A 10,227-nucleotide genomic window follows, 5' to 3' on the forward strand; every position below is an offset into this window, starting at 1 on the left:
TTGGAGGATCTTGGTGGCTGTTCGCTCACCTCCGAAATGGCCTCCATATTGAGATCCGTGGCAATGTCACAAGATCCTCTGTGCTTCTTCTCTAGGCACACACCTACGGATTATTCCGTCTGCACATCTCTTAAAAAGATAAGGTTCATCCCACAAGTAGTACTTTGCATCAGTAATTAATTTTTTCTTTTGTATCCTATTGTACTCCTTGGGTATGAACCTTGCAGCTTTATAGTTTGCAATATCGGCAAACCATGGTGTTTCCTGAATGGCAAATAAATGCTCATCTGGAAAAGTCTCAGAGATCTCAAGAGAGGGGAGGGGCGTCCCTTCTACTGGCTCTATCCGAGATAGATGATCAGCCACTTGGTTCTCTGTCCCTTTTCTGTCTCTTATTTCTATATCAAACTCTTGCAGAAGCAATACCCATCTGATGAGCCTGGGTTTTGAATCCTGCTTTGTGAGTAGATATTTAAGAGCAGCATGATCAGTATACACAATCACTTTTGATCCTACTAAGTATGATCTGAACTTGTCAATGGCGTAAACCACTGCAAGTAATTCTTTTTCCGTGGTTGTGTAATTTTTTTGGGCATCATTTAGAATGCGACTAGCGTAATAAATGACGTGCAGAAGCTTGTCATGCCTCTGTCCCAACACTACACCAATGGCGTGATCACTGGCATCACACATTAGCTCAAATGGTAATGTCCAGTCTGGTACAGAAATAACTGGTGCTGTGACCAGCTTAGCTTTCAGCGTTTCAAATGCCTGCAGGCACTCTGTGTTAAACACAAATGGCATGTCAGCAGCCAGCAGATTGCTTAGAGGTTTTGCGATTTTCGAAAAATCCTTTATAAACCTCCTATAGAATCCTGCATGCCCCAGAAAGCTTCTGATTGCCTTGACATTGGCAGGTGGTGGTAATTTTTCAATTACCTCTATTTTTGCTTGATCTACCTCTATTCCCTTGTTTGAGATTTTATGCCCAAGGACAATCCCTTCAGTCACCATGAAGTGACATTTTTCCCAGTTTAAAACTAGGTTGGTCTCTTGGCATCTCTTTAGAACAAGTTTCAGGTGATCAAGACAGGAGCTGAATAAGTCTCCATATACTGAGAAGTCATCCATGAAGACTTCCAGAAATTTTTCCACCATATCAGAGAAGATAGAGAGCATGCATCTCTGGAAGGTTGCGGGCGCATTACACAGCCCAAATGGCATCCTTCTATAAGCAAACACTCCAGATGGACATGTGAATGTTGTTTTATCTTGATCCTGGGGATCTACTACAATCTGGTTATAGCCTGAGTAGCCATCCAGAAAGCAGTAATAATCATGACCTGCCAGTCTTTCTAGCATCTGGTCTATGAATGGTAAAGGAAAATGATCCTTTCTGGTGGCTGTATTGAGCCTTCTGTAGTCAATACACATGCGCCATCCTATAACTGTTCTTGTAGGAACCAGTTCATTTTTTTCATTATGAATCACTGTCATGCCTCCTTTTTTTGGGACGACTTGGACAGGGCTCACCCAGGGGCTATGAGAAATAGGATAAATAATCACAGCCTCTAGTAATTTAGTGACCTCTTTCTGCACCACTTCCTTCATGGCTGGATTTAGCCGCCGCTGTGGTTGAACCACTGGTTTAGCATTATCCTCCAATAAGATTTTGTGCATGCATCTAGCTGGGCTTATGCCCTTAAGGTCACCTATGGACCACCCAAGAGCTGTCTTGTGTGTCCTTAGCACTTGAATAAGTGCTTCCTCTTCCTGTGAATTTAAAGCAGAGCTTATGATCACTGGAAAAGTGTCACCTTCTCCCAGAAATGTATATTTCAAGGATGGTGGTAATGGCTTGAGCTCGGTTTAGGAGGTTTTTCCTCTTCCAGAAGAAAATCTGCAAAGCGAGCAAATTGCTTATCCTGCTCCTCTTTCCGGAGTTTTTGAGGATAAGGTATCTTGGCTTTATATTCTTCAACCTTAGTTGCTTCAGGTTTATTGCCTACAGAAGTGGTTGAAGAAGCCTTTTTAGAGGGGTTGTCATCAGCACTTGTGTGTGTCTGATCCCTCACTGGCAATTGAGTGCCAGAGTTAGAAGCTGGAGTGACGTGAGATGCCAACTCATTGTCTATTCCTGGCGTCTGAACGCCAGAACTGTGCCCATTTTGGGCGTTCAGCGCCAGGTCTTGCCCATTTTGGGCGTTCAACGCCAGAGTCTTGCTTATTTCTGGCGTTGAACGCTAGTCCTGCCTTGTTTCTGGCGTTGAACGCCAGTCCTGAGCATGGTCTGGGCGTTCAGCGCCAGCTTTCCACCAAATTTCTGGCGTTTTAATTCCAGAATTACTTTTCCCTGGGCTCTTACTGTCCTCAGGTGAATTTTGGGTGGTTTGCTCGTTTCTTAGCTTTTTGCTACCTTGAGGTGGGGTATTTAATGTTTTCCCACTTCTTAGTTGAACTGCTTGGCATTCTTCTGTTATTTGCCTTGACAGCTGCTGCTTTGTTTGCTTAAACTGTTCGTCCATATGTATATTAGCCATCCTTGTCTCTTGTAGTCTATCTTTGAATTCGGCTAACTGCTTTGTTAGAAAGTCCAATTGCTGATTGAATTCAGCAGCTTGTTTTACAGGACTGAGTTCAGCAGTTGCTGTTTTAACCTCTTCTTTCACGGAAGGGTCAGTGCTTAGGTACAGATGCTGATTCCTGGCAACTGTATCAATGAGCTCTTGAGCCTCTTCAATTGTCTTTCTCATGTGGATAGATCCACCAGCTGAGTAATCTAGAGACATCTGAGCTCCTTCAGCAAGCCCATAATAGAAGATGTCTAACTGAACCCACTCTGAAAATATTTCAGAAGGGCATTTTCGTAGCATCTCTCTGTATCTCTCCCAGGCATCATAAAGAGATTCACTATCTCCTTGTTTAAAGCCTTGGATGTCCAGCCTTAGCTGTGTCATCCGTTTTGGGGGAAAGTATTGATTCAGGAATTTTTCTGTCAGCTGTTTCCATGTCCTTATGCTGGCCTTAGGTTGGTTATTCAACCACCTCTTAGCTTGATCTTTTACAGCAAATGGAAACAGTAATAGTTTGTAGACATCCTGATCTATTTCTTTATCATGTACTGTGTCAGCAATCTATAGAAACTGTGCCAGAAACTCTGTAGGTTCTTCCTGTGGAAGACCGAAATACTGGCAATTTTGCTACACCATGATAATGAGCTGAGGATTCAACTCAAAGCTACTGACTCCAATGGAGGGTATGCAGATGCTACTCCCATATGAAGCAGTAGAGGGGTTAGAATATGACCCCAGAGTCCTCCTGGACTGTTCATTTCCGCTTAGGTCCATGATGGAGAAAGGGAGATGATGTAAAATAGAGAAAATATTTTTATTTATTTCGAAAACAAAATAAATCAAAATAATATAAATAAAAAATGAGTGAAGATTTTCGAAAAACTGAGGAAAGGGAAAGTGGTTAGGAAGTTTTGAAAAGGGTGTGATGATTTTTGAAAAAGGTTTTAAATTTTGAAATAAAAAATCTGAATTTTAGAAATAGATTTCGAAAATTTGCTTTTAAAACAGTGAAAAAAAATATTTTTGAATTTAAAGAGGAGAGAGAAAAACAATAAGATAGCACAAGATTTAAAATTTTTAGATCTGATGCTCCCTGTTTTCGAAAATTTTTTAATTGATTCTTTTGCGTCTGTCACTAACGCCCAGTCTTCAGGAGTTTGAAGCTTGTCACAGTCATTCAATCCTTGAATCCTACTCGGAATACCACAGACAAGGTTTAGACTTTCCGGATTCTCATGAATGCCGCCATCAATCTAGCTTATACCACGGAGATTCTGATTAAGGAATCTAAGAGATATTCATTCAATCTGATATAGAACGGAGGTGGTTGTCAGGCACACGTTCGTGGGGGAATGATGATGATTTTCACGTTCATCACATTCATGTTGAAGTGCAAATGAATATCTTAGATAGGAACACGCATGTTTGAATAGAAAACATGAATACTTGCATTAATTCATCGAGACACAGCAGAGCTCCTCACCCCCAACAATGGAGTTTAGAAACTCATGCCGTCAAAGAGTACAAAGTTCAGATCTAAAAAATGTCATGAGATACAAAATAAGTCTCTAAAAGTTGTTTAAATACTAAACTAGTAGCCTAGGTTTACAGAAAATGAGTAAACTATGATAGATGGTGCAGAGATCCACTTCTGGAGCCCACTTGGTGTGTGCTGGGGCTGAGACTTAAGCAATTCACGTGCATAAGGCCATTTTGGGCGTTCAACGCCAGGTTTGGATCCATTTCTGGCGTTGAACTCCAACTTTTAATCCTTTTCTGGCGTTGAACGCCAGAATTGGGCAGAGAACTGGCGTTGAACGCCAGTTTATGTCGTCTATCCTTGAGCAAAGTATGGACTATTATATATTGCTGGAAAGCCCTGGATGTCTACTTTCCAACGCAATTGGAAGCACGCCATTTCGAGTTCTGTAGCTCCAAAAAACCAATTTGAGTGCAGGGAGGTCAGAATCCAACAGCATCAGCAGTCCTTTTTCAACCTGAATCAGATTTTTGCTCAGCTCCCTCAATTTCAGCCAGAAAAATACTTGAAATTACAGAAAAACACACAACTCATAGTAAAGTCCAGAAATATGAATTTTTCCTAAAAACTAATGAAAATAAACTAAAAACTAACTAAAATATACTAAAAACTGTATGAAATTAACCCCAAAAAGCGTATAAAATATCCGCTCATCAAAGATCCACATCAATTTTTATCTGAATTTTTGTAAATATATGATACTGTTAAGACCAATGGAGTAGATCCTGAGGTCTACAGACTTATGCTTTTCCCTTTTGCTGTTAGAGACAGAGCTAGGATATGGTTCGATTCCCAACCTAAGGAAAGCCTGGACTCTTGGGAAAAGTTAGTCAATTCTTTCTTAGCCAAGTTCTTTCCACCTCAAAAGATGAACAAGCTTAGGGTGAAAGGTCAAACCTTTAGACAAAAAGAGGGTGAATCCCTTTATGAAGTTCGGGAAAGATACAAGCAACTGATCAGGAGATGTCCTCCTAACATGCTCTCAGAATGGTCTATCCTAGGAATTTTCTATGATGGTCTATCTGAGATCTCCAAGATGTCCTTGGATCATTCTCTGATGGATCACTCCATCTGAAGAAAAAGCCTGCAGAGGCACAGGAACTCATTGAGATGGTTGCAAACAACCAATTTATATACACTTCTGAGAGGAACCCTGTGAACAATGGGGTAACTCAGAAGAAAGGAGTTTTGGAAGTTGACACTCTGAATGCCATATTGGCCCAAAACAAGATCTTGACCTAACAGGTTAATATGATCTCTCAACATTTCATTGAAATCCGAGCTGCAGCTGGTAGTACTCAGGACACCTCCTATGAAGGAGATGCCTATGATCCATATCAACCTTCAATAGAGGAGGTGAATTACATGGGAGAATCCTATGGAAACACTTACAATCCTTTATGGAGGAATCATCTTAACCTCTCATGGAAGGATCAACAGAAGCCTCAGCAAGGCTTCAACAATAATCAAGGTGGAAGAACCTATTTTAGGTTCAACAACAGACCACCATTCCCACCTTCTAAGTAGAGCCTTATTGACTTAGCAACCATAGTCTCTGAGCTCTCTAAAACCACTCACAGTTTTATAACAGAAACTAGGTCCTCTATAAGAAATCTGGAGGTACAAGTTGGTCAACTGAGTAAGAGGATCTGGTGGCATGAATCCCCACACCTTTGTACTGTTGTACCAGCAAGTGCACTAGGTCATCCAAGTAATACCTGAGCAAGTTTGGGTCGATCCTACGAGGATTGCTATTTGAAGTAAGCTATGTGATGAGCGGATAATTTATACCCTTTTTGGCATTATTTTTACATAGTTTTTAGTATATATAAGTTACTTTTATTATATTTTTATTAGTTTTTATTCAAAAATCACATTTCTGGACTTTACTATGATTTTGTGAGTTTTTCTGTAATTTCAGGTATTTTATGGCTGAAATGAGGGACCTGAGCAAAAATCTGATTCAGAGGCTGAGAAAGGACTGCAGATGCTGTTGGATTCTGACCCTCCTACACTCGAAGTAGATTTTTTGGAGCTACAAAATCCCAATTGGCGCGCTCTCAATTGTGTTGAAATGTAGACATCTTGGGATTTCCACCAATATATAATAGTCCATACTTTTTTTGAGATTTGATGGCCCAAACTGGCGTTAAAAGCCAGCCAAAAACTTTCTGGCGTAAAATGCCAGAACTGGCACCTTTCTTGGCATTAAACGCCCATTTTGGCACCCAGGGTGGCGTTTAATGCCAACTCTAGGAATATGCTCATGAAAGCTTGAAAGCTCAGCCCAAACACTCACCAAGTGGGTACTGGAAGTGGATTTCTGCACTATCTGCACTTAGTTACTCATCTTCTCTATACCTAAGTTACTAGTTAGTATAAAAACTACTTTTAGAGATTCATTTGAAAACTCATGACATTTTACATTTCCAATTGTATCTTTGACGGCATGAGTCTCTAAACCCAATAGCTGGGGGGCGAGGAGCTCTGCTGTGTTTCAATGAATTAATACAATTACTACTGTTTTCTATTCAATCACGCTTGATTCTATTCTAAGATACTCACTCGTACTTCAATCTGGAGAAGATGATGATCCGTGACACTCATCATTATTCTCACATTTATGAACGCGTGCCTAACAACCACTCCCATTCTATCTGAGCTCAACGTAGTCATTGGGCAACCACTTGAGTGCGTATCTCTTGGGTCCCTGATCCACGGACCGAGTCCGTGAGATCAGAACCTTCGTGGTATAGGCTAGAACCAATTGGCAGCATTCCTGGAATCCGGAAAGTCTAAACCTTGTCTGTGGTATTCCGAGTAGGATCTAGGAAGGGATGACTGTGACGAGCTTCAAACTTGCAAATGTTGGGCGTAGTGACAGTGTGCAAAAGGATATAGATATCCTATTCTGACGCTAGCAAGAACCGACAGATGATTAGCCGTGCGGTAGCTGTACTTGGTATTTTTCATCCGAGACGAGAAATTCGACAGTTGATTAGCCATGCAGAGACCGTACCTGGTATTTTTCATCTGAGAGGATCATACAACTTGCAATTGAAGGAAGCCATGCGTGTTTGGAGAAGAAGACAGTAGGAAGGCAGAGATTCAGACGATAGAGCATCTCCGGAACCTCAGCCTGTTTCTCATTACTGAATCACAAGTACCATTTATTTCATGTTATTTACTTTTCATCAACAAAACCATTTTTATCATTAATATCCTAACTAAGATTTACAAGATAGCCATAGCTTGCTTCAAGCCGACAATGTCTGTAGGATCTACCCTTACTCACGTAAGGTATTACTTGGACGACCCAGTACACTTGTTGGTTAGTTGTGCGGAGTTGTGAAAAGTGTAATCACAATTTCCTACACCACTATGGTTATCTTGTAGGTCTTAGTCAGGCAGATCAGAAGGTTGATTATGTTTGAATGCAGTTTGATTGTGAATTTGAATAGAATCAGTAAAAGGAATATGAGAGAAGGGTATAAGATATTTTATCAAAGAAATCATTAAAAGGGTTATAATTAAGGATTGGAGTTTCTTAGCCTTTTTGAATTAACTTTGGTATTACTGTCTTGTTTGCTTTTGAGTGATGTCTTCTATGGCAGGCTGTATGTGATCAAAGCCATTGCTCGTGGTCATTGATCTCCTCTACTCCAGATCAAACGCCATTACCCATGGTTATCTAATCTGACGGAGGGGGAAGCTCTAGTAGTTCATTCTCTTGGCGATCTTACTCAAAACGCCACAAACAAGGTCGAATCTTCCGGATCAGAGAGTGCTGCTTCTTTGAATTCTAGCCTAAACTAATGACCAGTAAGGGTAAAACAGTCTTTTTAGTGCTAAAATCCACTTCTGGAGCCCACTTGGTGAGTGTTTGGGATGAGCTTTGATGAGATCCACGTGCTATGAGGTCCCTTAGGCATGAAACATTGGCTAGGGGGTCCTCTCTGGGCGTTTGGACATTGGACTCTGCTCTTTGGGCGCTAGATGCCAAAAAGGGGGCAGGAAGCTGGCGTTGAATGCCAGTTTTGGGCCTTCTAATTTGAAGCAAGGTATAGACTATTACACATTTCTGGAAATCTCTGGAAGTCAGCTTTCCATAGCCATTTCGAACGCTCCATTTGGATTTCTATAGCTCCAAAAAACCTCTTCCGAGTGCAAGGAGGTCAAATTTTTACAGCATCTGCAGTGCTTTCTCTGTCTCTGGATCAGACTTTTGCTCCAGCTCCTCAATTTTAGCCAGAAAATACCTGAAATGGTACAAAAATACACAAACTCAAAGTGGAATCCAAAAATGTGAATTTAACACTAAAACATGTAAAAACCTAATAAAAACTAAATAAAACATATTAAAACTATATGAAAACTATGCCAAAAAGCGTATAAAATATCCGCTCATCACAACACCAAACTTAAACTATTGCTTGTCCCAAAGCAACTAAAAATAGAATAGGATGAAAAGAAGATTAGAATGCAATAAATATCTGAGTTTCCAATGAAGCTCAATTTCAATTAGATGAGCGGGACTTAGAAGCTTTTTGCTTCTGAATAGTCTTGGCATCTCACTATCAATTAAAAATCAGAATGGCTGGCATCTTTAGGAAATTAGAATCTAGATGATATTATTAATTCTCCTAGTTCATCTCTTTTTAATTCTTGAACATAGCTATCAGAGTCTTGGTCGTGACCCTAAGCACCTTATTTTCCAGTATTACCACCGGATACAATAATGCCACAGACATTTTAACTGGGTGAACCTTTTTAGATTGTGACTCAGCTTTGCTAGAGTCCCCAAATAGAGGTGTCCAGAGTTCTTAAGCACACTCTTTTTACTTCGGACTACGACTTTAACCACTCAGTCTCAAGCTTTTCACTTGACACTTTCACGCCACAAGCACATGGTTAAGGACAGCTTGGTTGAGCCGCTTAGGCCAGGATTTTATTCCTTTAGGCCACTCCTATCCACTGATGCTCAAAGCCTTGGATCCTTTTACCCTTGCCTTTTGGTTTAAAGGGTTATTGGCTTTTTGCTCTTGTCTTTTGGTTTAAAGGGCTAATGGCTTTTTCTTTCTTTTTCTATTTTCTTTTTCTTTTTTGCCATTTTATTTTCCTATTTTTTCTTGCTTCAAGAATCAATTTTGGATTTTTCAGATCATCAATAATACTTTTCCTTTTTTTTCATTCTTTCAAGAGCCAGCATCCTAAAATTCAACTTCAAATATGCACTGTTTATTCATACATTCAGAAAACTAAAGCAATAACACCACTTCAAAATATTTAACTATTCTTTATTAGAAAACTAGGGTTAATTCCAAAAAGCAATGACACCACTTCAAAATATTTAACTATTCTTTATTATGAGCGGATAATTTATATGCTTTTTGGCATTGTTTTTAGTATGTTTTTAGTAGAATCTAGTTACTTTTAGGGATATTTTTATTAGTTTTTATGTAAAATTCACATTTCTGGACTTTACTATGAGTTTGTGTGTTTTTCTATGATTTTAGGTATTTTCTGGCTGAAATTGAGGGACTTGAGCAAAAATCAGATTTAGAGGTAGAAGAAGGACTGCTGATGCTGTTGGATTCTGACCTCCCTGCACTCAAAGTTGATTTTAAGGAGCTACAGAACTCAAAATGGTACGCTTTTAATTGCGTTCGAAAGTAGACATCTAGGGCTTTCCAGAAATATATAATATTCCATACTTTGGCCGAGTTTAGACGATGCAAAAGGGCGTTGAATGCCAGTTCTACGCTGCAGTCTGGAGTTAAACGCCAGAAACACGTCACGAACCAGAAATCAGATTTAGAGGTAGAAGAAGGACTGCTGATGCTGTTGGATTCTGACCTCCCTGCACTCAAAGTTGATTTTAAGGAGCTACAGAACTCAAAATGGTACGCTTTTAATTGCGTTCGAAAGTAGACATCCAGGGCTTTCCAGAAATATATAATATTCCATACTTTGGCCGAGTTTAGACGATGCAAAAGGGCGTTGAATGCCAGTTCTACGCTGCAGTCTGGAGTTAAACGCCAGAAACACGTCACGAACCAGAGTTGAACGCCAGAAACACGTTACAACCTGGCGTTCAACTCCAGAAAGAGCCTC

The sequence above is a fragment of the Arachis ipaensis genome, chromosome B05, assembly GCF_000816755.2.
Source record: "Arachis ipaensis cultivar K30076 chromosome B05, Araip1.1, whole genome shotgun sequence".
NCBI classification, from domain to species: domain Eukaryota; kingdom Viridiplantae; phylum Streptophyta; class Magnoliopsida; order Fabales; family Fabaceae; genus Arachis; species Arachis ipaensis.